The sequence below is a fragment of the Theropithecus gelada genome, chromosome 2 (assembly GCF_003255815.1).
Source record: "Theropithecus gelada isolate Dixy chromosome 2, Tgel_1.0, whole genome shotgun sequence".
In the NCBI taxonomy this organism is placed as follows: Eukaryota; Metazoa; Chordata; class Mammalia; order Primates; family Cercopithecidae; genus Theropithecus; species Theropithecus gelada.
Window position 1 is genome coordinate 27,943,979 of NC_037669.1, and position 22,219 is coordinate 27,966,197.

Sequence of the window (22,219 nt, forward strand, 5' to 3'; positions counted from 1 at the left end):
TGCCATTAAATATTACTGTCCTTGTAATAGAAGAAAGAGAGGGTGATAATTCTAGAAATGAAATATTTCAGAAGAATCATGAATGAATGAACAGTAATATTTACTACTTGAAGAGACAAAAATAAATTAATGAATTTGGGGAAATAGGACTGTTGATATCTAACATCCAAGATCCATAACCTCCACAAGTCATAGTTGTAGAAAACCTTATTTCAAAAGAGTGTGATGGATAAATAGACTTAAACCATTTTTATCTTTCTGGATTTACCTTGGTAGTGGCAAAATTTAATCATGTTTCCACTCTTAATAAGTCAAAGTCGTGGGACAACTGATTTCATCTCATGTGTCTACACATATCAGGAAGAAGAAACAGACATTGCCATGACTCTAAAGCAGAGATGCTTCTTTCGTACAGGATAATGATTTCTAGTTCCACTCCAATTCGAAAATTTTCAAAGGAATGAGGAAGAAGGAAAGGACCAGCCAGTCTTTATGATAACTTAGGAGAGCTCAGTAGGTAAAGGGTCTGATACATAGCAGGTGATCAACTCTTCGTTTATTATTGGCAGGCTCCCACAGGCAAGAGCACATCCTACTGGAGCTGAGGAAGAAAACAATCTGTCCATACCCACTGCCTGGAGAATGATCTGTTGCCAGAAGCTGGATGACTTCAGGTCTAGCCAAATGCCAAGCTATGCTAAGGGAAGTTGGGGTTCTTGTCCTGGAGAATTGCAGAATGGTGGGGAGAATGTATTGTCTAGACACTTGCATTTCTCAGAGTTTGAATGAAAGTGTATTCCCCGGTTTAATAAGAGCCTGGCAGCCTCTCCTTATGAATAAGGCATATGTGTCTAACAGAGAAAGTCTTAACCCTTGAGAGGCAGGGTAGCATAAGAAAGAACGGGAGATCTGTCTGCTGCCCCCGCTTTTGTTCACTTACATGCTTGCTGTGTGACCCTGGACAAATCACTTCATCTCTGGGTCTTTGGTTTCCTAATGAGTGTAATGAGATCCTTTCCAATTATAATTCTCTGTGATTCTCCTCATATGTATGGCTATAAACCACAATGCCCTTACTGGTCCCGCAAGTGATATACAAATAAAGAGTTGCTGCTTGTTGTTTTTTTCAGTTTGGCGGCCACAGACTCCAGGTTTTGTAACAAAAATATATGAGTCCTTTCTCACACTACTATAGAGAAATACCTGAAACTGGGTAATTTATAAAGAAAAGAGATTTAATTGGTTCACGGTTCCACAGGCTGTACAGGAAGCATGGTGCTGCACCTGCTTCTGGGGAGGCCTCAGGAAGCTTCTACTCATGGTAGACAGCAAAGCCGGAGCAGGCATCTTACATGGTAGGAGCAGGACCAAGTGTCGGGAGGAGGTGCCACACATTTTTAAACAACCAGATCTCACAATAACTCACTCACTCAGGATCTGGAGAACAGCGCCAGGGGGCTGGTGCTAAACCATTCATGAGAACTCTGTCCCCATGATCCCATCACCTCCTACCAGGCCCCATTTCCAATACTGGGGATTACAATTGAACATGAGATTTGGGTGAGGACATAGATCCAAACCATATCAAAAAGCAAGTACATATACCACAGCTTTCTTGTTTTCTTCTTCCACTTCACACATAGCAGTACTAAAGCTGACCTTCTTGACAGTGGGGGCAATGATAACAAGGATGATAAACAGGTCACTTCAACAAAAAAATGATAATGAAATGGGAGAGTTCTCTGGCCCCCGTTGCAGGGTGTGTGACAAGGGGTACAACTCTCTGTTCGACCTCCACGAGCTCAAGCCCCTTAGAGGAGGGGGAGCATGCAGACAGGCAGGTGCAGGAATTGGAGCGAGCACTTTTGGGCTCCGACCCCACAGCAGCGTCTAGGGGTGGCTGCCTGCGACCCCAGGGTTACAATGCTCTTTTAGCTCTGCCATCCACAGGTGGTTTAAGTGTTAACAAGTTCATTGGCCCCTTGGTACCCGGTCATCCCAAAAGAATTGGATCACACACAGACTGGAAGGATGAATGCAGGGGTTTTATTGAGTGGTAGAGGTGGCTCTCAGCAGGATGGATGGGGAGCTGAAAGCGGCGAGGGAGTGGGAAGATGATCTTACCCTGGAGTTTGGCCGTCCAGTTGCTACACTCCTCTCCTACTTTCCCCAGCCAAACTCCTCTCAGCCTTCAGCTGCTCCTTCTCTTCTCTCTTTCTCTGCTGCGCCATTCCGCCGTTCATCTGTGTGTCTCCTCGTCTCCTAGTCTGCCTCTGAAGCCTGGGGTTTCAGGTTTATATGGGTACAGGTTAGGGGGTGTGGTGGGCCAAAAGGCAACTTTTTGGAAACAAAAACAAGAATGCCTGTCCTCATTTAGGGCTGCGGGTATCCAGGCTTGAGGGTGGGGTCTTTGCTGGGGAACCACCCTCTTCTATCCAGTATTTCCCTGTCTCCTGTCCGTATCAATAAGTCACTCAAAGCTTACTTTTGAAGTCTCTTTTCTGTGGTCAGCAGCGTTCACTCTTCAAATAGGAAAGGCCCAAACCAAGGGTTCCCCAACTTGCTCCTCTTTTCATGTCATCCGGATTAGTAAATGATGCCTCATTCAATCCAGTGCCTCAAGCCAGAAACTGGGAGAGTTAAGGGGGTATTCCCACTGTACTTAAGATGATCTTGCAGATCTTTACTCTGGTTTATCAGATACCACATGAACTCTCCAGCCTCCTCTCCCACTCATTCCCCAACACCAGTTTCTCCTCAAGGCTTCCTCATATCTCTCCATATTATACTCAGGCCCATCCTGGATCCGGCTAACCCTTACCCACGTTGTGTCTCTCTGTGTAAATGGCATTTCCTCAGACAGGCTTTCTTGACTCCCTCCTCCCAAGTGTACCGGGGCCCTTTGTAATCATCACAAATTATAATTATGTGTTTGATTGTTCACTTAGTTATAACCCCTTTCTCTCACGAGGTTCCATGAGGGGATAGAGCACTTCTGTCTTCCTCATCACAAGACTTAAGTGACCACCACAATGGCCAGTTCACTGCACACAAATCTTTGTGGAGTGAATAGACAAGTGGGGGCCCCTTAATAAGAGTTTCTTTCTTCTGGTTACTTTATTTCCATCCTATAAGCTATTATCAGGAGCAACACTGCAGATGATCATTTTTTTGTAAGTTTTTCACTTTTGCAAGAGCTCTCCCTATGAAGAGCTTTTCCATTTTGGCCTAGATAGGCCTTATTTGAAAGTGGCCATCTCTCTTCACATGCACTCTCCTTTGCTTAGAGATGCAGAGAGTTTAAGACTTTGCCAAGGGTAGGCATGTCGTCAAGACACTCGACATGGTGATGTGGAGCAAGGCTCTGGGTCAGCCCCTACAGAGGTTTGAATCTTGGTTCAGTCCCTGTCTAGCTAATCGACTTTGTGCAGCTAGCCTCAGTTTTTTTCAACTCTAAAATATGGATAATAATAGAATCTAACTGATAGGTTGTCTTGAGAATTTAATGAAGTAACAAATATAAAACAGTTAGTACAATGTCTGGGACACAGCAAGTGTCTGATAAACATGGACTCCTATTAATAGGTTTCACTCAATCCCAGAGGAAAGTTTGTTCATGTGCTGAGTTCTAGGGCTGGGGAATTTCAGGGGAGGCATCTTTCTTTGTCTTCTGTCTCCCTTTCCCTCTCATTTACTTTACCCTATACCCCCATCCTGATGTGCTGTGGTCCCAAAAGGCGGCAAGCAAAACTATGATAGATTCTAATTCTCTACCTTATTCATTTGAAGCCTTAAGCGGATTCGAAATTTACAAGCCAGCAGTATAAAATTGCTGATGACCATTGCTTAAACTTTGGCAAGATGAATTCTGCCTAGAAATAATTAGTAATATGTTAGTCAAGTCAACAATAAAATTGTTGCACTGGCATTTAGTGACAGTTCAGGAGAGCGCCCTTACAAGAGGCTCTGTAGGCAGAGAGTAGGTGACATTAACCTTCTAAACAGAAGCCGCTGCACACCGAGTGCCAGAGTACCAAGAAGAATTTAACATTCCACTCCTACTGCCCTCCCCCACTTCCCGGCTTCAGCAAGGTGGTTTTAAAATGAGGAGCACATCCCGAGTGCTCTGTGTAGGTGGTGAAGTAGGCGGAGGTGAAATGCAAGCTTTATTTTCCCGGCTGCCTGTCATCCGATTCCCCGCTTTCCTCCGACTTTCATGAATGATGAGGTCATCCCGGTGCAGGAAAATCAAACTCCTATTTTTTCAAACCCAATAAAGGCCAGCATTGTACGTCTGCGTAAACAGAGAGGCCAGACGGGCAGGGTGGCGGGAGGACTAGTGGCCCGCCCTCTGGCGGCCGCGAGAGACAGCGTGCCCCGCGCTCCGCCGAGCCGCGACAGGGAGGCGGGGAGGGTGCGTGCGAACATGTAAGTTAAAATTAGATCAATAGTCAGCTTAGCGGCCTCAATCAATGCTTCGCAGGGAGAGCATGCAACCATCTATTTATAAGCTAACCCCGGCATTATCTTCCTCTTTTAGGACGCAGAGATCCATTACTGCGCGCGGCAGGGGAGAGGACGCCGCCGGGAGCTGGTGCGTGCCACACTGCAGCCTCGCAGGCTGCCCCGGACTTCCAGCCCCGGGTCGGCTTTGGGCGGGCAGGGGGAGGATCCACACCGCCGAGCTGTGGCCCCGCTGCTCCCAGCCGCGCTCCCCCGGCGCGCCAGCTGAGGACTCATTCCCGCCCATTCCTTACCTCGATGGAATCCTTAGCCCTTAGAGAGAGGGCTAAAAAAAAAACCAGACAAACAAACAAACAAACAAAAAACAAATTCGAGACGGCCCCGGGACCCTCCCGCAGATGCAGGGCGCACTCTGGCCAGTTCTAACCATAGATTTGACTGCATGTTGACAAGAGTTTCCAACCTAGCTTTCCCGAGGTACTGCATGACTCAGTCCTTGCTCAGATGGCGGTTGCTGTAAAGAGTTGCAATTTCCCTCCTTCCGTCTCAAAGCACGGATGGGAATGGATTTGCAGCGGGGACTGTGTATTGTATTTAAGGTCTTGGTGAGATGGACGCGGGTTCCATCAGCTCCAGACTTCCTGGGACATCTCGGCATTTCCAGGTCCGTTTGCCCCAGTGGTGGAAGTCACCTCTCATATTTGATGAAATAAATGTCCACGTTTGTGATAACGTTGTTAAATTGTTTTCAGTTCTTGAAAGATGCTGCAGAAAAAGAGGCAAAACCTGGTACAGCACAGCAGCATGCCCCTCCCGCCCCCAAATACGAGATCAAATCACATTTCTAAGGGAAAAAATAGGCATTCTCATCTTAGATATGTATGTAGCGTATTTTATAATATATATTTTTATCAAGAATTTTGCTTTTCTGTATTTTACAACTTTCTTTATTAAGCATTTTTATTTTGTGCTATTTTTACAATACAAACTCTGAAGACCCAAAGAAATTTAATATTAGCTTAAATGTACATTAGATATATTTATAGAATCAATTTATTAGCTGCTATAATGTTTGACATAAAAGGCTTCTGAACTAAAGATAGAAACTGAAGCATTCTTTATTTAGAAACAACCTTTCTCCTCTTCTTCCAACTCTTGTTGGCTTACCTCCAAAATATATCCTGCATCTGTCTCTTTCTCACCACCTAGACTGTTCCTAGTTTAGTTACAGGTCACCCTTCATCATCATTCACCTGAATTACAAAAATAGCCTCTTGTCTGGTTTTCCTGAATTCATTGTCTCCCCACTGCAGTCCTCACTTGCCACATAGCAACGAGATTGCTCTTTTAAAATGGAAATCAAATCCTATCTCTTCTCTTTTTAGAACCTTCAGTGGCTTCCCATGGCACCTTGATTAAACCCCAAATTCTTCACCATAGCCAAAATGTAATGTGCCATCTGCCCCATCCACCCTCGCTCATCGCTCCTCATCTCATATCACTTTCTCACTTGTCACAGCATGCTTTTACATATCCCTTCTTTCAGATCTAAAGCCCCACAAGCTCATTTTTGTCTCCTAATCCCAGCTCTTGCTGTTCATTCAGTGTGGACGATCTTCATAAATTCTTCACAAATCTACTTCATTCTTATTCTAGCCTCAGCTCAGGTATCAGAGCTGACCACCTTCTATCCCACCTCTCAACTGAACTCATTATCACATTACCATATTCTATTTCAACACAGTAATTAATTGAAATTATTTTATTTATCCATGGCATTATCAGGATGTTCTCTGTCTCCACACACCAGAATGTAAGCCCCATGAAAACAGGCTCCTTGTCTTTCTTGTACACTGTGATCTCTCTGGGTTCTAGAATAATGCCTGGCCCATAGTTGGTAATCAGTAAGCATTGATTGAATAAATTATTGAGTGTAATTTCCTAGTGTCTTGTTTGTAAAATGCCACTAATAGCATTCTGTATACTCTGCCATGAGTTTTATAGTTATTTTTATGCCCATATGCTTCCTCCTCTCAAGTGTGAACTCTATGAGGCAGGATCATATTTAGTTCATTTTATTCTCCATGTCCTTATGGAGTCTGGCACATCACAGGTGTTTAATATATTTTTCTGGACTGAGTTGCAATAAGTAAATGGGTAATAAGGTGATACTAACCTTTCACCTGGGGACATGCAAAATTATTATGTATCCAAAGGAACAGGTTGTTGCTTTGACCCCTGTAACATCGCACACACATACACATGGACACACACACACTTGTTCTCGATATTTTCAAAGACTATTCAAATCCATTATTTTATTTGATCTCCAAGCTGGTATGTATAAGCAGAAGCTCAGGGGCATTAATTGACCTGCTCAAGATTGCATAGCTAATATAAAGCAGAGACAGGGATAGCGCCTGCTACTTTCAAACACCCACAATATGCACACATAAAAACACATGCACACATTTCCACATTTGCCAATATGGCTTAGTTCAAATGGGATCATAAATGCAAAGTACTTTGAATGGAATCTGGTATGACAGCCTTCCAATAAATAACCATTCCTTTCTCTTGGCCTTGCTACAGTTGCCATAATCTTTCTATTTCTACAAAGAAGAATGCTTCTATCTTCACTTTGTTCTTTTTCTTACTAGTCTGATCTCCAGGGTCATCCTTATTGTGAAATTTTAATGCATAATATTAATTGGATATTTTCACAGACATGAGCAATAGTAAATGGATTTTTTGCTAACTAGCAACCTATTGCTCTTCTAACTTTTACTCTGAACACAAACCAAAGAGAAACAGTTGTGAATACCTACTAGCACACAGCTTAGCTTAAGTCATACAGTGCAGTGTTAATGAGGAAAGTTTATCATCCACAAACAAACACTAAACATAGCACAGCCAGGGAGGACAAACAATGTGCAAAATTAGTTTTATTATAGGCAAAAAAAGAATGAGAGCCCATGTTGATCATTCATTCATTGTTGCATTCATTTTATGTGCCAAGCACACTGTACAAAGTTTGGGAATAGAGAGGCAAGCAAAAATAAATGAGGTCTCTACTGATATGGGTCTAGTGGAAAAGAAACACTTAAACCAAAGAATCACAAAACAGAGATCAATGCTGTGAGTGGGTAAAACAGGAGGAATGGCCATGGTCAGAGAATTCAGAAGGGAAGTGAAGTCCTTGAAGAAATGACTACTAGGCTTAGCTATGTTTTGAATTCAGTTATGGTCCAGTATCCCCAATGGTTACTAAAGAAGGAAGAAATGACCAAAGAAATAAATAATAATGGTGACTACCTTTGAAATTCTTTGATTTAATAAATACTTCTTGAGTACCTAACTATCTACCAAGTAGTCATCAAAGTGCTAGGGGCTATAACAGTGATCAGAGACAAAAATCCCTGCCCTTATGGCTTTACACTGTTATGGAAGATGGCATACAGTAAACTCACACATAATTATCATGGAAAGGAATGTTAACTGTTGATTTCTCCTAAGCAGAAAAACAAACCAAGGAAGTAAGATCAGGAACTGGAGTTGGTGGGGCAGTGAGATACAGTTTTACTTAGGATAGTCTTGTATGCCCTCTCTGAATAATACATTTAAGCAAGACCAAACAGTGGTAAAGCAGCAAGCTATGTTGATGTGAGTGGCAGGTGTGGGTGGTCACAGAGGGAAGAACCTTAATGAAATCTTCAAGGGCAATGACCCTGAGACTACAGCATGACTGACTTGCCATGAATCTGAAGGAAGTGCAAGGAGGCCAGTATGTCTAAGGTAACTGGAGTAAGCAAGGGGGTGACTAGTTACATGAGCACAGAGAGGTAACTAGGACATGAGTTCAAAGGAGCAACAGATCTTTTTTTTTTTTGAGACGGAGTCTGGCTCTGTTGCCCAGGCTAGAGTGCAGTGGCCGGATCTCAGCTCACTGCAAGCTCCGCCTCCCGGGTTTACGCCATTCTCCTGCCTCAGCCTCCCGAGTAGCTGGGACCACAGGCGCCTGCCACCTCACCCAGCTAGTTTTTTGTATTTTTTTTTTTTTTTAGTAGAGACGGGGTTACACCATGTTAGCCAGGATGGTCTCGATCTCCTGACCTCGTGATCCGCCCGTCTCGGCCTCCCAAAGTGCTGAGATTACAGGCTTGAGCCACTGCACCTGGCCAATAGATCTTGAAGTACCTTGAAGGTAGGAGTAAAGATTTTGGCTTTTCCTGTAAGTACAATGGAACTTTAGAAACTTTAGTACAGTGGAACAATAGAAACTTTTGAACAAATAATTGACATGATCTGACTTTATTTATTTATTTATTTATTTTTGAGACAGAGTTTCACTTTTGTTGCCCACGCTAGAGTGCAATGGTGTGATCTCAGCTCACTGCAACCTCCGCCTCCCAGGTTCAAGCAATTCTCCTGCCTTGGCCTCCTGAGTAGCCGGGATTACAGGTGCCCACCACCACGCCCAGCTAATTTTTGCATTTTTAGTAGAGACGAGGTTTTACCACGTTGGCCAGGCTGGTCTGGAACTCCTGACCTCAGGTGATCTGCCCGCTTCAGCCTCCCAAAGTGCTGGGATTACAAGCGTGGGCCACCGCACCTGGCCCTGACTTATGTTTTAATAGTTACTCTGGCTGCCATGTAGAGAGTACTCATTATGTTCCAGGAAATGTACTGTGTCTTAACAGAGGACTTCATTTTACTTTCATAATTCTGAGAAGTACCCATTTTACAAGTGGGAAAACCGAGATGTAGGGAGTTTTAACACCTTACTCAAGGTTGCGTGGCTGATAACTGATAGAGCTGGAATTAAAAGTCAAGTAATGTAATTCTATCACCCTGGCTATTAACCAAAATGTAAGAGTACCTCCCTAAGAGAGACTGGGATAGGGGGGTGTTGGTGCTGAGAGTAAAAATAATATCTATCATTTATTGAGGGTCTACCAGTCACTGCCCTAGATTTTCTCATTAATTTTATTTCATTCACACATCAACCCTATTAGATACATATTATTGTTCTTTTATTATAGATGAGGAAACTAAAACTCAGAGAAGTTATGTAACTCAAGTTTGAACAGTTAATAATTAGAAGTTAAAATTCAAACCCAGAGTGCTTCATCTCTGAAGCTATGGCTCATTGCTTCTCAGATAAGAATGCTAAACTTCAAAATATATTTCTTATAAAGAACCTATAATTGAGTCTTCTATTTTTAAAATATCTACTATATCTTTCTTTTTGGAGTGCTTAGTGTACTTACTTACATAATGACTGAAATAGTTGCTTTAATTCTACCTACTTGCTATTTTTTTTTTCTATTTATCCCATCTGTTCTTCGTTCCTTTATTCCTCCTTCTCTATTTGGTTTTCAATTAAGTGTACTGTATTCATTCCATTTATCTCCTCTATTAGTTATATATTCCTGACATTATTAGCTCTTATATGAGAAATTAATGTGCCTTCCTAGCTTCTCAATATATATTTTAAATTCATATTTTACACTTCACAAGTAATGCAAAAAGCTTGCCACAGTTTAACCTCATCAAGACCCTCCAGTTTGTTTGTGATATTGTCAGTTTCATTCCCACATTGTTATGTTCCTCCAAGTCTTTCCTTATTTTTGTTTTAAAAAGTCAATATTCTTTTAATATTTACACACATACTTTTCCTTTACTGTGCTCTTTGTTCTTTACTAGAGTTTAATATTTCCACCTGGGATTATTTTCCTTCAGCCTGAAACATTTTCTTGAGTAAAACTTACAGTGCCGTTCTCTAGAGACTATAAACTTGGGAGCTCATTGGATGGGTTTAAGAGCATATGGGACACAACATATTTAACTCAAAGACAAGATCATTTTTTAAAAATGCCTGAACTGAAACACAAAAGTGAAAAAAAGTTTAAACTCTCCCAAGGTTTATTTGTCTGAAAGTATATTTATTTTGACTTAACTTTTGAGTATATTTTTACTTGGTATAAAATTCTAAGTTGGCAATATTTTTCTTTCAGCTATTTAAAGATGTTAAGACATTGTCTTCTGGCTTCCATAGTTTCTACTGAAAAATCAACTGTCAGTTTTGTTGTTACTTTGAAAGTAATGTGTCCCCCTTCCTCCACCTCTGCTTTGATTTGTTTCATATTTTTTCTTTGTCTTTAATTTTTAGCACTTTGAATATTATGTGCCTAAATGGGGTTTTCATTGTTTTTATTCTTCTTGATATCCTCTGTTCTTGGATCTGTGGGTTGATATCCTCGATTTGTTTTGGCGAATTTGTTTTCTCTGCAACAATTTCTTCTTCTTTAGTCCCTCTTTTCTCTCATTCTGGCACTTTGGTTATGCAAGTATTAGATTTTTTGACTGTGTATTCAATGTCTGTTATGTTTTATTCCATTCTTTCTATTCTATCTTTGTTCTCACATTTGTGCTTCAATTTGGGCATTTTTAAAAACTGATCTTGTCTTTGAGTTAAATATGCTATGTCCCACATGCTATTAAATTCATGCAATAAGTTCCTAAGTTTAGGTATTATATTTTCCAAATTCTATAATACCCATATGGCTTTGTTAGCCATTTTTATTCTCTTTGAAACTCTTAACATTTAACACATATCTAGTTCCTTTGTATCCATTAACATAATAATCTTTATTGTTTTAAAGTCATTTTCTGCTAATTTTTATATTTGTGAGTCTGCTTCTATTGTTTGATTTTTTTTCTCTTGATTACAAATCAAACCTTCAATTTTCTTTTCATGTTAGTAATTTTTAGTTATCTTACAGATATTGGGTATTAAAAATAACCCCAAACAAAACAACATAACAACAACAACAAAGAAAATGTTCAGATGAAATGTCTACCAGCAAGGGTTCCTCCTATCCTCTGCTGGGCAGACAGGCAGAGATTGTGCTGGAGAGGAGGTTGAGTTGCAGTTTTTAGCAAATCCCAGTTCACCTTTTATTTGTCCCTGATTTTGCAGAGGTCAATTTTGGGCTTTTGATGGGAAGCCTAGGAGCTACCTGTCTCCACAGTTCTAAATAGTCTACTCTTCAGAGATTTAGAGCCTATATCTTAGACATCTATGCCACAAAGGTTCAAATCTGGCAAATGGTTTATGAGGAAAAATTATTGGGTATTTATTGTAAACCCATATTTCTAACAAGACATCGTTTCTCAAGCACTGCAGACTACAGTAGATTTTTTTTTCTCTTTCTGGTTCTGCCCCTTTGAGACTTCCCCACCATTCCAAAACATATGGAAATGAGCCTTGCATTTTGCACTCTTCTATTTTCCCATCTATTATGCCAATCCCATTCATTCACCACAACTTCTGCTGATTTCTGATTTACCCAGTAAAGTCCTTCTCTTTGGCCCAAATCTCATCTTCAGCCTTTACCTGCAATGAACAAATTCTCCTTGGGAAGCAAACAGCTGGTGATTATAAGCTCATGTAGGAATTTAAGTTTATCTAGTTCCTGTTGCTTCCAACAAGGTAGTGTCTTTAATGACGCTTTCAATTTACCTGTTTTTTTTTTTTGTTTTGTTTTTTTCTTATTGCAGCACATGTGTGTTAGCCTGCTGTGACCATCTAGTTCCTATCTAGAAATGAAAGTCTCTCTCAGATGTATAAGGGGCAGAAATTTTGGAGCTTGAACAGACTTTGGCATATGCTCAGAATTGTAAAGTGATGTATTCAAGGCAACAAACAAACAAACTGACAAGGCTAGAAATTGGACCTGAGGTAAACCTTGAGGGAGGTCTTCTGATCCCATCTATTATTCAAGAGGACAGGGAGCAGAGAAAGAGAAGAAGAGAGAAGATATTATGGAAGGCTGTACCTGAAACAGAGAGCAATTCTGAAGTTTTTTCTCCAATTCTGGAGTTCAGAAGTGACCTACCCTCAGAAATCCTGGAAAACAGACTTAGGTCTTTTGAGTCAATTATTACAACTAACATTTGCTTATTATTATTATTGTTGTTGTTGTTCTACCTGGTTTGAAAACAGGATTTAAAATAATTTGCCAATGGTGAGAGCTCCTCTGGAGAAAGTTACAGATGAGGCAGATAGGATGGTAATATAGAGGGTAAGAAAGTCTGTCATTAGAAAGTTGAGAATATTACTGGCAGGGGTACATTGGTAGTTGAAGGAATTTCAGGACTAGGTGATGTGGGCTCATGAATTACTCCACTCAACAGAGTAAATGAGACAAGACTGGGCTCCTTTCAAAGGGCTCCTGTCCTTTGAAAACATAAAAAGGAAATGTTTCGATCCTTTTCTAGAGGGAAAGTTGATCACTGTCCCTTTTGTCCCCTCTATGATTGTTGAGCTAGTCCAGAGTGCCAAAGTAAGGGAAGAAAAAGTACGAGATTAATGACAAGATGGGATTCTGGAACTGAGAGCAGAGAGACCCATCCCTTCCCGAGATGCTCCTCACCCTTCCACTCACACGCTGAGCTACTGTAGCCAAACTTTACCTCTTATATGGGGAAGAAAAAACATTTGAATTTGCAGAAAGTCAAAGTCATGAGAAGATAAAAGAAATGTGATGAAAAATAAACGTGATTTTTATGTTTTATCTTTAATGTGGTAGTAGTATATTTATTTAAGTTTTGTGGTATTTTGTCCTGCTCTTGATTGAAATTGTATGTCTCTAGTCGAGCCTAAAAGAGAGATTGCTAAGCAATTTAACAATGTAAACAAGTAACGGGGGGAGGTGTTCAGGATCAACGGCAAGCAGTATGTTTTTATATTCTTAGAAGAGCAAACTGAACAAACTGTATTTAAGAATATTATCACACTATTGTCTACATGCAAATGTGTGCTGCTATTTGTAAATGAATCACATCCCTTTATTAAGCAAGGATGTCTATTTGTCATCCTTGCAGCAATTCCAGTAATAAAAAAAATGCCCATTTCTTTAAAATTATGCACTATTGATGGCAGCTAACATTTCTGGAGTATTTATTATGAACCAGGCTGCTAAGCAAGGATCACTTCATACAAGCTATTGCATTTAATCTTCACAATTGTTTTATGAGGTAGTTACTAATATTATCCTCCTTTTTAACAAGTAAGAAAATGGAGACTTAGCAAGGTTAAGTAGCTTGCCCAAGGACATATAATAAAGGGCAGAGCCCAGTTCAGTTTGATTCAAAAGCCTATGTGCTAATCATTCTGCATTAATCACAGTGGTCTTTCAATGGCTCCAAACCTGTGGTGCAAAACTTTCCATTGGAATGATGGCCAACCCAGTGGCTTGGTTTCTAAACAACTCCATTCCTTCTTTCTGTTCAATTCACCCAGTCACCTTGATGACCAGTCTTCTCTCTCAGTCCATAGCGGTCAAGTGGTGTTGCCCAAAGCATGAAAAAGGGAAATGAACAGTTTGAGAAAGCGAGATTGACTTGGTATCTTCTTATTGCAGCCCTCTTGCTGGGTCCCAGCATATCACCTACTAATTGTATGGCCTATGGCAATAAACTTTATAATTCTCACCTCTGAAATTAGAATTATATTACTAATCTTGCAAAATTGCTAGGAAAATGAAATACTGCATGAAAAGTGCCTAGTTCAATGCAGACACATGATAGCGTTTGTTATATATGAGTTTTCTTCCCCTTCCTAAATCTATCTTTAATGCATCCTTATGCTGTATCTTTCTTCAAAGTCAGAACCTTGTCTGGGAGACTTTTAAGCACTGTGTTGATATCTAGACTTTGCATATAACTCAGAGGAGATTGTGAGATGACTAATGTGAAGACATCTCTGGACAAGCAATTACCCACTTCCTACTGGATATATTCTCATAATTTGAATACTTGCTTTAAAAGTACTTCTCCACTTTAAACACTACTCAATTATCTATGTGGTGTAAAGATTGCCTGCCCTCTACTCCACACCGCCAACAAAGAAATCCCATGGTAACATACCCAAGAAGCAGAATTCAGAATCCCTTCTCTTCATTTGGAGTCATCTGGAGTTGAACAGCTCTTGAGTAGGGGGCACTTTTTTGCTGTAATAAATTTGTCTTTGTGACAAACTGAAGCCACTGGCCTCCAGGTGGAGCTGCACGAAAGAAAGAGAGAAGTAAAGAGAGGGGAAAATAGGTTGGTGTCCCAGAGTAGATAGCCTGAGAAAGACTCAATAAAACCAAGATGGTACATGGTCCTCAGGGGATTTTCCAGGAAAAGAAGTGACATGCAAACTAATTCAGCCAGTTTAATTCCACAAGAATTTGAAGAGACTGCCAGTGTCCTCAGCCAGCCCCAGTGTCTGACGCAAGAGAAATGAGACATGGTCCCCAGGAAGCTGGCAGTCTTTGGGAGGGGCAGCACATAGGCATGGAAGAAGAACATCAGGAGACCATGTGTAATTCAATGGTAAAACAGTCATGCAGCTTAGGACATGGTTTCAACTCCAGAGGTGAGAGAAAAGCTACTGTGTGTGTGTGTGTGTGTGTGTGTGTGTGTGTGCGCGCGCGCGCACGCGCGCTACTACATTCTAGGCCCTAAATTTGACGAGTTAAATAAATTATCTCATTTAATGAATCCTAAAACAAACCTTTGACATGAGCCCATTTTAATGGCAAGGAAATGGAAGCACAAAGATTAAATAACCTGCCCAGGAGCCAACAGCAAGCAAGCTGTAGAATTACAAGTTAAACCTGTCTGAATTCAACACTCATGGTCTTGGAAGGCCTGAGCCATTTGCTAGCCATATAACTAAACCCTCCTGACTCCTCTGTGCCTGTTTTTTTTTTTTAATGAGACAAATGGATATCATATTGCTGTACTCAAATTGTTTGGGTGTAATCCTTTGCTTCTGCCCTCTTCTTCAGCAATATGACCTTCACTTTAGCCCCTGATAATTGGGTATCTCTTGCTTTACCCATGTGATCCTGCCTCCAAATGGAGGCTGCTGAGACCAAGGTGGGCACTTGACTCAAAGAAGGTGGGGTGCAAGGAGAGACTGACAGGTCCCAGAACTATGGCAACTTAGTCTGTCCTGAAGCCTGATGGTTCAGTCAGCTTTTCCTAGATTCTGTGAGACTATGCTATAACTGTACAGTCATCTCCCCAACCCCCATTCTTCTGTTTTCTTGAGCTGAATTGAGCTTCTGTTACCACAACCAACAGATCCCTGACTAGAACAAATACTTTCCATAGAGTTATTGTGAGGAATCCTTGATATAAGGTAAATTAGAAAGGGCAAGATCAAGGAGACCATAGCTATTTATCTGAGTGAGTAAAATAGCAATTTGGCCTTTATAATTGGATCCCAAGATTTTCAATTTATGAAATGCTTCATTATGTCAAAAGCAGGACATGCACAATTTTCACTTTTACTTTTCCTGCCAGGAGAAATCAAAGCGGCCAATAGTCGTGTTAAACTAAAGACATGGCCGCAAGGTTCTCTGTATTTTGGACAGAGAGGCTCCAGGCTGGTCATCTGGTAACCACTTTAAATTAGGTTTCCATTGGAGCCACACTGTACCCTGAGGACTCTTCCATAGGAGGTGTAGATATCCTGACTGAATGATGGACTGCCTGACTGGCCGGCCAGCCACGCTGCAATCTTCACCTGTGTGAACGTTTTGAGAGAAGTGCGCCACTCAGGTCCAACAAGTTGTTTGACCAAGGACACTTCTTATTTGATTTGGTTCAATTGCATCGACTGCCCGTGTCACTGAAAATGATTAAAGCAATTGCATATAGACACAGCCTGAGAATACAAAGCTGCTTCTTTAAAACAAAAAAGCAAACAAACTTCACACTGGACATTTTAAGACTGGGTTATTTAATATCGTGGACGTCTTGCCTTTGGGATGATGATTTAGGTTTGAAGAGATGGCCAGAGACAGCATACTTTGCTGGCATCTGATTTGTCCCATGGTTCATGTTGCTTCATTTGTCATGGACTACAGGGTGCCAAGGCTTTCTTTGCTTCGTGATAATTTCAATACTTCTCAGGTTAAGGTGGAGCCATTGGACCTGGCTCTCCTCCCTAACCCCTTCCTCATGCACCCCACACTCTCTCACTTTCTCTGGGGATCACACTGCTTCTTACATTCTCCAACTTCAGTCAGGCAGCAGAGGAAGCAACATTTTTGTTAGTGAGTTTTTCCCCCGTGGCTGCTTTATTACTTAGACCATGTAAATCTCGGTTGGAGGGTGGCCTTTGTGTGAACCTCATTCTGAATCTCAATTGACTCGTTCAAAGACAGTCCGTATATTTTCCTGCTACTTTTTCACTACTTTCATCTTTCTCAGCTTTTGCCTATTAGGATCAGTTATGGTTTTTTAAAATGAAGTATCTTTTGTTGACATTATTAGAGCTTCCCACTCCAAGACACTGCAGGTCAGGGCTGCTTCTTGCAGGAGAATTTTGGAAGAGGTTCCTGGGAAAGGATCAGATGCCATATAGATACTGTGATGCCTTTAATCCACATGAGTTTTTGGGAGAGAATGCTGAATCATGATGGGTGCTTAGCGTCCTTTAATTACCAATGTTATCAGGAAAAGAAAGTGTACCATAATCTCATACTGATGGATTACATTGCAGGCACTGGAAAGAAATCTTTTTTTAGAACAGCCCTTGTCATGGTGGAGGTAGGGGTAGGGGGCTGGCGCTTCCCAATTGCCTATTCTGTGTACTAGAATCTTGGTGGCAAAGGTCAGGTAGGGTCTAGCCAAGTCCGATATCTATCTAAAATTATATCCAGATTTGTTAACCTAGGACTTGATGAGTTTAACAATAAATGTCCATTAAACCTGTACATGATAAATACATCAAGCATAAAACAATGGCAAACATTTTTCAAGTACTTGCCACATGCCAGGCAAGAATTCTGTCTCATCTTTTCTTCTAAGCAACTCTATGAGGTCATAATAACAGCTAAGATTTACTCAGTTCTCACTCTGTGCCAGGAACTATTCCAACTGCCATGCATACCCTTATTTACTTATTTCATTCTCCCAGTAATGCTGTGGGTTATTTAGTATCATGTGGTGTGGGCACGATTTTTCAACCCATTTTATAAATGAAGAAACTGAAGTATACGCAGAGAGGTTAGGGAACTTGCCCCAGGTTGTAAAGCTGACAATGAGTGAAGCTGGGATTCACACCCAGCCATCTGATTTCAAATCCCCTGTGATAAATGATAACCATCCCCTCGAAGAATACATGGTGAATGTGGACTAGTGAAAACCTCCAGTTTCTTCTGTGACTAAGGGAGTCATTGTTGCTTATAGATGAATGAGCAGGACTTGTTCACTATCAGATTCTGCTGGTCCTTGTGGCTCCTCCACTGTTTTGGTGATAGGCAGCCAGTCCTAGAATGGTGGCAGCTCTTTGTGGAACTCTGATGCTATCTGGAGCTTATTCTCCATCTCTGCTATTTCTTAGATTTTGTTTTAAATACGGTCTTTGTTGATTTCTACAGAGATTGGCTCCCCCAATACTTTCTGCAAAATAACCTGCCTCTAATTGCCAAGAAATGCCTCTCTCTGGGTTTGTTTACATGGCACTGTGACTCTGTCTGCTCAGAACTGTGCCCTCCATGCCCTGTCTGTGTTTCTCTCCTCTATTAGCATTCTCTGCCATATTAAGGCTGTGAAGAGAGCCACATTTCACTGCCTTTGTTAAAAAGAAACATTAATATTGGGATTTCAGCTAAAAAGTGAATATCCCATTGGATACCTCTGTGATACAATTAAAGAGATTTAATCCCAGTAATAATAGCTCCAGAGCGTTCTGATTTATTTTAAGCATTTTATACCCACCATCAAGTTGGTTACGTAAAACAGAGTTAAGACAGAGTAGGAAAGAAGAATGAGGATGGGCTTTGAAGTCAAGCAAACATGGGTGTACAACCCATTTCTAGCACACACTGACTGTGTGGCCTTACACACTAGACCTCTCTGAGCTTTCTTCTTCCAGAAAACAGAAATGATAACATAAGGAACTTTCTGAGGCTCAGAAATGACACAGGTATGATATTCCTGGTATGGACTAGGTCTCCACATGTTTTTCTTTCTTTTCATCAAATTTCCTGTTCTGCCAACGTTTGGCTTTTACATTTGACCTCTCTGGAACTCATTTTCCTAATTTTCAAAATGAGGTGTGAAGATCAGTTGATTGTCAGGACCTCTTCCAGGTCTAAGTGTTTCCTACATCAACCTTTGTAAATGTGCGAAGTGCTTTCCTTACGTTATCTCATTTGATCCTCTGAACAACCCTTTAGGTTAAGTTGTGTTATGATTCATATTTTACGGAGGAAAGAGACTCAGAGAATGAGTAACTGGCTACTCCCTGATCTAATTTTCCACATTTCACATGTCATGGGTTTAGATACCACCTAAACAAACTTGTTAGAACTGTGCCTCAAATAAGAGCAGGTATGCACTGAGGAGGGCTTGAGCCGCTCTAGCTCTTGGAGAAGCATGAGGGCTTGGAGACTGTGACAATTCAATTTCATCAGAGAGAAGGAAAAGCCATTCAAAATAATTCGAAGCTCATCAAATGTTTATACTAATTTGCATACATAAATACATAGATGTTTGTGTTTGCTACACCCACATTCTGCTTAAATGTTCTGTTCCTTAGATTTACCAATTTCAACTGTAAATGTAAATACAAGTTGTAGCAACATGCAACTTTCCTACGTAAATTGCCTAAAACACCAGGGAATCCTGGTAATTCTACTGCCATACCTTTCAGGAACCCACAATCATCATTACTATTATCTGTTGATAGAAAGCTGGTCCCCATATTTCTGGGCTTTGTAACCTTTTTTCTTCTGCAGATATGTTGGGTTATAGTTTAACAATATCACAGATACACTCAGGTGCTTAAGTGAATCTCATGTGCTAGTTTCCTTAACTTATTAAATAAAACGTCACCCATCAGCAGTGTTTCAGATCCAATTGAATTTTATTTCACTTTAAAACCTTAACAAACACGAGGAAATTGTGCTGTTAGACTCTGAGTGACAGCCAACACCTTTCATCAAATAAATTCTAACTACTTTCCAAACATGAATTAAACCGTACCACATCGTAGCCTAGACATAAGCTAAATTTTTTCTTTTTTTCATCTTCTTTTTTTTTTTTTTAAATCAATACAAGCAAGTGGGTGACAGATGTACAAGGCAAGGGAAAATGAAAACTTTGGAAAGAAATAGATTTGAGTTCTCAACTACCAAGGGCATCTACTCCCTCTTAATAAAATGATATTGCCAGTTCCTGATCACATTCAGCTGCTCGTATTCTTACGTAGAGGGCTGTTGATCAAATCTTCCTTTGTAAAAGTTATATTCGCTTGGCGCAGAAACATTTGCTTCTTGGTTTTATTGCAATCAGATGTGGTAAGGTTGTGGCCTGCAGGGAAACTTTCACAGCTTCCAAGATGACGAAAAGGTTGGAAACTCTTTTGGGGTCAGACCTTGTATCCAAGGTCGGCTGGGAACAGAATTCTAAGCCAGGCTGAGTCCCTTGGAAGCAGCAGGATCTGAGGAATCAGTTAGAGAGCTAAGGCCTGGCTCAGAGCTTTGAGTTGCACCTGAAGGTCATGCAAGGAACCATTCACGCCAGGACCCTATTAACTTCAGAGGGATGGCACCATGTTTGAGAGGCCAAAGAAGAGACCCAGAGGCAGCAAACGAGATACAGGGTTTTTGGAGGGGACTTAGATACAGGACAACTGAGTGTCAGTGGGCTGGACAGAATCACAACCGCTTGTAAAAAACATGCAGCTTGTTTTCACTTAGCACCCTTCCCCTAGCAGCCTTTGCCTGGCAAATTTTAACCCAAAACAAAGGGCCTCAATGCCCTGCACACCCTGTGTTCCATGGGATGGGCCGAGGGTTCAGATGTTCCTCATTGATGAGGAATGAATCTCTGGGTTGGCCACTCCCAGATTCTTTAGCTGAGAACTCCAAACACATATTCTTCTTAAGCCATAGGGTCACTCTCAGAGTATGCTTAAGTTATTGCTGTTGGGTGCATCTGCCATATAAACCAAGAGGGACCTGGCACAGATAGGTGTTGGGATACAGGCAAACGTGGGCTCTCCCAGCCCCTCCCATGATTCCTTACTTCTCCAACCCTCCGCCAAAAAGAGAGCAAAATTGCTAAGCTTGAAACTGCACAGTTATTTTCCCCAAAGTTCTCTGACTCACTCAAGTTGCAGCAACCTTAATGCAGAAGTTGGCTGTCAGTTTGCTAGAATTTTTTTTTTTTTTTTTGAGACGGAGTCTCGCTCTGTCGCCCAGGCTGGAGTGCAGTGGCGGGATCTCAGCTCACTGCAAGCTCCGCCTCCCAGGTTCCCGCCATTCTCCTGCCTCAGCCTCCCGAGTAGCTGGGACTACAGGCGCCCGCCACCTCGCCCGGCTAGCTTTTTGTATTTTTTAGTAGAGACGGGGTTTCACCCTGTTAGCCGGGATGGTCTCGATCTCCTGTCGTGATCCGCCCGTCTCGGCCTCCCAAAGTGCTGGGATTACAGGCTTGAGCCACCGCGCCCGGCCAGTTTGCTAGAATTTTTGACTAGCCTTGAGTCTGGTTTTATTGTTCCAATCCTCATTTCTCTAGACACACCAAATCATGCCTCTCGGTGTCTTACAGTTTCCATGCATACTGGACTCAGTATTTTGAATATGCCTTTCCCACCAATTATTATTTTTTGCATGGAGCCTAATACTACCATGTAAGTTAATTGTTGCGATTGTTGTTATTATTATTATAGATGTCCTTGAAACTAGTTTATCAGCCACCTTAAAGAATTAGGCACCATATACAACAATTACAAAAATATCCTTCATTTTAAAGACACTTTCACAACCATTATCGTCTCATGTCTTGGATTCATTTCTTTATTTGCTCATTTATTCAGTCATTCAAGAAAGAGACTCCATGGTCTCACTGAGGATAAAATGATTATAAAATATGCTTCCTGGTTTCAAGGAGGTGACAGTGCAGAGAGGAGAGAGTAGACATGTAAATAGATGTTGAGAAGACAAGCACTGTGTTACATCGATCCTCACATTGTCTTATTTACCCACAAGAAAAAAAAAAGAGCAAAAAAGACCTTCTCAAGGTCACACAGCTTGATGAATAAAAGCTAAAATGCGGACTTCTGGTTATTAAGCCAATAGATTTTGGCCAGTTCTGTGATTATGTTTCCTTTGGAGCAGAAGCTCTCAAAAGTATGGTCCAAAGACCGGTTGTCAATACCTGGGAACCTCCTGGGAACTCGTTAGGAATGCAAATTCTGAGACTCTACCTCAGACCTGCTGGAACCAAAATGTTGAGGGTGGGCCCAGCAACCTGTGTTCTAACAAGCCCTCGAGGGGATTCTGAGACACATTAAAGTTTGATAAACTATCACTTGGGGAACTTGTTAAAATGCAGATTTTCATTCAGTAGGTCTGGGGAGGGTTTTCTGAGTCTACATTTCTAACAAGATCCCGGGTTATGGTTGTGCTTCCAGGCCTTGAGTCCTTGCATAGTAGCAAGAATATAGAGGGAATTCACACCAACAGAGAGCACTGGTTAAGCCCAGCTAATGAGTAATGCTGGGATGTCAAGTGAATTCAATAAAATTGTTCCCTGTCATTTAAGAGCTTAAATACTAGCACAGATAATGTTCATATAGGTAAATTTTTAAGGACATAAAGACTATCAAATAACTCCTGATTATATGTGTGTGTGTGTGTGTGTGCTTGTGTGCGTGAGCATGTACAGGCATGCATACACA

General features: G+C 41.2%; 1 long non-coding RNA gene across 1 annotated transcript; it reads left to right on the top strand.

The window, feature by feature from the left end:
- Positions 1-566: 566 nt before the first annotated feature.
- Positions 567-5,253, top strand: LOC112619508. Its single transcript, XR_003118237.1, has 2 exons — positions 567-739; positions 4,541-5,253. It is a non-coding gene; the product is annotated as an uncharacterized LOC112619508 (long non-coding RNA).
- The last annotated feature ends 16,966 nt before the right edge of the window (positions 5,254-22,219 follow it).